Consider the following 7,500-nt stretch of genomic DNA (forward strand, 5'->3'; position numbering starts at 1 on the left):
CGGACTTCCGCATCGTGCGACTCGACCGGCCGACCAGGGGTCGCTACAACATCAACTGCCGTCTGCTTCCAAGCTTCCAGCTCAGTGTCATCGAGGCGATCGGTGTCGAAATCACCACTTCGGTCGGCACAATCGCGCTCATCGCGGCATACTGTCCAACGCAAGCCAAAGCCGGCGATGGATCATCGGCTGCCCTTCGGAGGGACATCGTCAAGCACGCTGCAATTGAATCACAAAAATTATCCAGACCAGAATGGTGGACCTCAAAATAACGATTTCTCAAATAAGATCCGCACTCTCCCAGATTATGCTAAGCCGTTCTGGAAAATGTCCAAAATACTAAAATCCAAGCCTCGGCCCATAGAGGCGGAGTAGTGTATAGTGTCGCCATCTTCAAAAGTTTAGAGAAAAAGTCGAAAAAGTAAACAAACATTTTGCACGAACAACAAGTTTTATTTCTTAATTTTCCAGCTTATTTGTGTATAAAGTGCAGTATTTCTTTAATTGAGATTGAAAATTTTGTTCACATAGAATCTGTTTTCGTTGTTGTGGAAGAAATTTGCATAGACGACTTGCTGTTGTTTTAGAGGAAGTAGACCAGTGTAGCTGGTTCATAACTGGTGAAATATTCTCGTGATTGAATATACTTGTTTGTGCCATTAGAGTAAGTTATTCACTTAAAATAAATTATGAACGATTCATACTAAAGTCAATTAATAGTTATGTATTTCAGGTTGGTAAAATGAGCGAGTACTACGAGAAACCTTCGTCCATCAAGTGCGTAGTACCATCTTGCACTCAGAAGCGTGAAGCTGGGGTATCTTTTCACAAATTTCCCGATAAGCAGCGCGACCAGAAGAGACATAATACTTGGATCCGTGAGCTGCATTTGAAGTATCCACCAAATAAATATTCTGTTGTTTGCAGTCAGCATTTCAAAGTAGAAGACTTCCATCCTCCCAGTAAGTCAAAAATAAATACTAATTAGCCTGACATTTAATCCTATCTTTTAATTATTCCTTCGAATGTTCTTATTACACAGGAAATGATCAAACGAAACTAGTTTTGAAGAGCCATGCCATACCAATTCCCCGAGGAAGGTCAAAAGACAATTCAAGAAAAGAGAAATGTGATTCACAATGATTCGTCTTTAATCAACAATACTCAGCCTCCTTCTTACGACGATGCTGCGGTCCAGGTTGATACAACTGATCTGGACGTTCTGTTTAAGAAAAAGAGAGGAAAGTTTTAAAATCGATTCAGTAGAACAGCTAACAGCGTGGACCGGTTTGGGGAGTTTTAAGATGCTAGAGGTAATCGTGAGTGCTTTCGAGATGACACCAGAGGCAAAACAATTTTCCAAGTTGGTCATTAGTATCAAACACTTGGTAATACTTGTGTTTGTGAAAATTAAGACGAACATGTCCTTTCGTTGCATTTCAAGTTTGTTTGATATAGGGTAAACTGGGGTAATATGCACCCCTGGGCAAAACGACCTTTTGTCACAGTTCTAGCGGTGTCTCAGGAATATTTTCAAGAACGTTTACTACTGGATTAGTAGTTCGAGATCCGAACTACATGCGCTGTGGCCAAAGGGTCGTTTTGCCCTGGGGTATATTACCCCAGTTTCCCTAACTCCCAAAACTACGTCCAAATATTTCCATACAACTGTTCCCATCCTGGCTGATGTGATGCGCGTAGCTGTTCCATGGCCGACCAAAGAAATGATTGCTAACGATCTTCTATATTGCTTTCAACAGTATTCAAATGTGCGGGCTGTGTTGGACTGCACTGAAATTCCCATTCAGCGATCGAACTGCTTGCACTGCAGGATCTTGACATACTCACATTACAAAGGTCGAGAGACGGCAAAATATATGATTTCAGTGACACCGGGAGGTTGTATCAGTTACATAAGTCCTGGTTATGTTGGCAAAGCTTCGGATAAATTCATCTTTAATGCATGTGACATTTTTCGCTGTTCGAGGAGAATGATGCAATAAATTCTTTGAGAGCATCGAATAAGTTGGCGGAAATTTCTGTGGCTTGATTTGATAATTGCTCCAACATAAAATAAAGGGCCTTGTCGATTTCATATAACCGGGCAAAGCTGCAGAACTCTTGTCAGGGTAGTACGACAGCAGCTTGAACAGGTTCGAGAGCTTGATTTATTCCACCTATCGCCAAAAATCGTGGTCACTGGAGTTGAATTTGGGTTGTAGCCGCAAATCGCTTGGAGTTTGTTGCACGAATTCTCTTCACCCATAGAACCGTTTGAGCATGGATAGCATTATATTCCAACGTGGCTTGGTATCAGCCATTAATACATATTCTTTACCGAATTCAGAACGAACCTATTTTTACCGCACATTATTTATCACCGGTGATCTTCGGAAAGAATTACTACGGCACGTATCTTTTCATAATATCATATATTGCGGGAAAGTTATCGACGATATAAACCAGAGCTTAAAATATTCATCTTCATGAAGCAACTTCAGTCCGAATATTGACAAACATCGCATGAATATTCAAAACATAGAATGACATAGTCAGACGACTACTCCACGAACTCATTCATTCGACTGTCACTGAGTGTGTTTACTATGTGCAGAAAAACATAATTAGCATTGTTTATGTTGATGTTTACCGTCGAAAGTGCCTCGCGGATGAAAATCGGATTCAGTTCTATGTGATACATTACTTTACTCATTTGAAACATGCTCAGATTTCAGATAATTTATCAATTTGTAAAATGTGCATAAATATTCAATGACTAATATTCAACTGAATATTGACTGTCCAGAGCCGACTATGAATGTGTCGGAAGTGAACTGACAAATGAAGAAAAATGGACTTCACCAAAAATTTTCGATTATTTTACACTCTGATATAAACAATGTTCATTGAATTAAAGAATGATTGACAATTAGACAGATGGCTAAGAGAATTAAGCAACACGTATGAATAATGATGATGTTGATCGATTTTTGCTGTAGGGTGATCGTCGTTAATGATGTTTATTTGTGCATAAATTTATTTATGCTGTGCGCGATAGTTGTGTTTGTTGCACTGTGAGTCTTTAGCTGATATACGTGAATGTAGGGAAAACTATTCATGATTTTTCATATTGACAGCAAAATTTGATATACCGAAAATACCGGTATTTTCCGTCTCTAATACCTAATAATAAATTTCATTCAATTGACTGGAACAAGCCTCGTTGTTAGTACTCTCGACTGTTTTTTTGGAAAATACTCCAATGATTCTCGTCGACGATTCTACCATAACGTTTGAGTTCAATCGATCGGAAATCGATTTGATTCCAGCGCCAATCATGGCATTTTTGTAATCAAATCGCATATTCCTCCAAATAAGCTCGAATCTTCTTTTTTCAGGTAACGGTCGAGCCATGGATTGAAATATTTTGAGCATGTCGTGAAGATAGTCAACAAATTTCTCCCCGCGAGCTTGTCGGCGGTTCGTAGCCTGTATCTCGAGTTGAAAATCGAGATCCGGAGCAAGAAATTCTTGTTTCAGTTCGGATTTCAATTCACTCCAGTTCCTAAAATCACGATTTTCCATACCCTCAATAAACCAATCCCCGTACCGAGAAAAGATGAATCGCGCCTCTAAAAAGCTCACGATCTGAAATGCTCTCCGCTCTTCGTCTCATCTTCACCTCTTTCAAAAACTCTGCCAATTTCCTGCCTCCGTCCTTACCGTCGTATTTTATTCGCCACTCGGATATAGGGATGCGCTTCAGAGGTCTCTGGTGCTCCCTTATGTCTCTGTGCCTAAATTCTCTCCTAACTCACCCATTGCTACTCCGTTTCTTGTCGGGTTAGGACCTGGTTTCATGTACCATTTGAATCTTCTGTGGTCGATCTTGTCCACATATTTTGGGTTGCTCGAGAGCTATTATCTTAGGTTTTAATTCATTGGATATCAGTTGTAGTTCGGCTATCTAGCCTTTGATGCCACCGATGTTCCACTGTTCCACTGATGTTGGTGAGTTTGGCTATCTTTTGTGTTTGCTTTGGAGAGGCGGTATATCTGAGCTTTTTGTGTACCTTGTTAGTCCCTTTTAGGTTTTTATTTTGTTGTATGTTGTCTTTTGTTCGTTTTGGTGGTGGTTCCCCTGTTTGGATTCTTCTTGGAGAGGTTGGCCCAGAGGCCGTGTTTGAAGTTGTTAGAACCATAGAATGTGGTTCGGTAATGTAGGATTGGGTGGTCCATCACATTACACCTACTTCATGTGATAAGGGCTGTTTACTACTGGATGTTCCCTGGTGTCCAGTAGACTACCGTTCGTGACTTCTATTTTTATAGACCCTCTGCCATCCATCCGCTCGGCACGGCGGTCTTTACCTTAGGATTGGGACTGTTTTGTTTTGCGAGTGTTTATGTGTCGCTACTATTTATATAAATGTCCTTGGTTGAGAATGTCTTCGAAGCTCCGTGTAACCTGATCTTCAATTGGACTAGTGAGACCTAGACTAAAATTATGGGCACTCTCGAACTGCTGAGCAAGTTTTTGAGCCTTTTCGCCATTTGTTAATAAAATGTTATTTCCCTCTTTAAGCGCTGGAATTGGCTTTTGAGATTTTTAAGAATTTTGTTAATTTCCAAAAAGGTTTTCGAACTGCGATCCAACTTCGAGACATTATTCTCAAAGTTGGTATATGGTATTTCTCAGAATAGCGAAACGGGATCGCGAGTTCTTTGGTATTGCCTTCGCCTCACATTTTTAAGACGGATCAGTAGCTGAAGATCGTCGGTTCGGATCGGAGTTGAATTTAATTTCACATTTAGGAATTGCAATGCCTCTGGCTTCGACAATTAAATTTGCCAAAGATACGAGAGCATTATCAATATCACTTTTGGTATCGAGAGGAATATCAACATCAAAACTCCCAATCCCAATCAGCTCTATGATAATTAAAAGTAGAGCTGATTGGATTATAAATGGCTTCTTGTGAGATTTCAAATGTCACAGGAAGGTGATCAGAGTCAAAGTCAGCATGAGTTACCAATTGGCCACACCGCTGACTTGAATCCGTTAAAACTAAATCAATTGTAGAAGGATTTCGACTGGAAGAAAAACAAGTTGGTCCATTGGGATATTGAATAGTATAATATCCCGCAGAACAATCTTCAAATAAGATTTTACCATTGGAGTTGCTTTGAGCATTATTCCATGAACGGTGTTTGGCATTGAAGTCACCAATTACGAAGAATTTTGATTTGTTGCGAGTCAGAATTTGAAGATCAGCTTTCAACAAATTATTTTTGCTGTCCATTGCATTGAAAAGGCAAGTAGGCTGCAATGAAGGAAAATTGTCCAAAATTTGTTTCAACAGAAACTCCCAAGGTTTCAAAAACTTTGGTTTGGAACGAAGAAAATAATTTATGTTTGATACGTCTATTAATGACAATGGCGACCCCACCATAGGCGCTGTCAAGACGATCATTTCTGTAGATAAAATAATTTGGATCTCTTTTAATGGAGAGTCCTGGTTTTAAATAAGTTTCTGTTATAATGGCAATAAGGTACACCGGGGTAAGTTGAAAGTAAGTTTTTTCAAAGTTGAAATTAGAAGTGCTGTAAAAAAATCACCCTTCGATATATTTTGAATCCGTTTGCGGTGTTTGCTAGTCCGGGCCAAATATTATACATAAAAAATAAGCAAACTGAGCAACTTTTTTATAAATATTTTTATATTTAAATTATTTTATTATATGCATCGTTTCAATTTGCCCCGCGAATCGGGGCAAGTTGAAACACTGCGTTATATTCAGACGTAGGGCTAATTTTGCCGTATTAATAACAAAATGTATGTACTCAGTGAGACTCAAGAAGCACGAGGTTGTAAAGGTGACTATAATACTGCCAAGATTCGCATAAGAGTCTCATGTAAGTTTTTGACAATTTTGATTTTCCTTCAGAAACTAACTAGCTTAAAATTGTCTCCTGATTAAGAAAAACTGATAAAATAGTAGGCTTTGTTCTAGAAATTTGAAAACAAATCCCACTTTTGTTGTCTCATGTTGATAAATATCTCTCATAAAAATCAGATTCCAGATTTTGATAGGTACTCTTTTACACCAAAATAAACTTAAGTATGGTCCATTTAATTGTGGGACAATTAACACGGATCATTACGAATAAAAATATTATGTCAATTTTTGGAAAGATACCAATTTTTTTTTTCTTTCGGCGAAAATGTCATTGGACTCTTATGCGAATAAGGGCAGTGTACAACTGAGTCACAAGTGTATTTTCAGAAACCAAATTCTAGAGAACGCACTACGCTGAAAATTTATTAAATTGATTTCCTCCTGCTGGTGACCACTCGGATTACTGTTAAGAATGCTTCATTATTTGGTTCACTTGTATATTGCGCAGTTGATTAATTCGGTTGTGGCTTCTTCATAAATGCACATTAATTAACCAGCCTTCATATCTCTCATAAACTCTTCGATTAGAGAAATAGGCAACTGGGGAAGTGAAAGGTGGAGTTAACGAAATGTTTACATACTCTATGTTTTATTTTTCTATGGGTCAGTGCTCAGTAGATTAAGAATCTCAAAACTGCATTTTTAACATGACCCCTTTTCATTCTAGTGGAGATTGTGGAGGGTTGCATTCATTACGGAATGGGCGGAAATTTATTGAATTTATGTTCAGATGTTTGCATGTTTTTATAAATTTATGTTTTTCGAATATATGTATTTACGGACCATGTTGAATTCTGAAAAAAACTTTTTAATCGCGAGGGTGACGTTTTGAATCGTTGTTTTAACTTGCCCCGCACCACGCATTTCTATTTGCCCCGTTGAGTTGAACATGCAGAGCAATATCAAACAACCAAAATACAAAAATTAAAACGGGTCTTTCATCGATTTTTCATAATCATTAGGCTTATTTAACATTGAATGATTACCTACCGTGAAAATTTGATGAAAAAACTGTTACAAACATCGTTTTGAGACCAGTTTCATTGGCACGTCAAATAGTTGGTTTGGATTTTTCGAAGGGCGAAAAATAAACAATGGAAGGGATTGCTTTTGAAAGCTGCAATCTTTCGGGAATGGCAGTCAGAAGGTGCGTTTAGGCGAGTAGTTTGTTGAAAAAAATTATCAGAACATTCGGTCATTTCCTATCTGAATTACAGCTTCCGTTTCAACTTACCCCGCATTTCAACTTGCCCCGGTGTACCTTATGCACATTATGAACTGTTAGGAAGTTGAATAATTCATCTTCCTTACCCTTTAGAGAGCGGGCATTCTAATTTAGAACTTTCACACAATTATTTGGATCCATTGAAACGGAGTCCGGTAACATTTGTTTGTGTGTACTTTATACCAACCTGAACAGCTTCAGGAATGGTATTTGCTAAAAAAAATCAAAATCGGAAGCAGTCATGCTACCTGAATCGGCAACATGACCGTTATTTTCCATTGGGACATGGGTATAAACCTCATTTTGAAAAGAGA

The sequence above is a fragment of the Armigeres subalbatus genome, chromosome 3 (assembly GCF_024139115.2).
Source record: "Armigeres subalbatus isolate Guangzhou_Male chromosome 3, GZ_Asu_2, whole genome shotgun sequence".
NCBI classification, from domain to species: Eukaryota; Metazoa; Arthropoda; class Insecta; order Diptera; family Culicidae; genus Armigeres; species Armigeres subalbatus.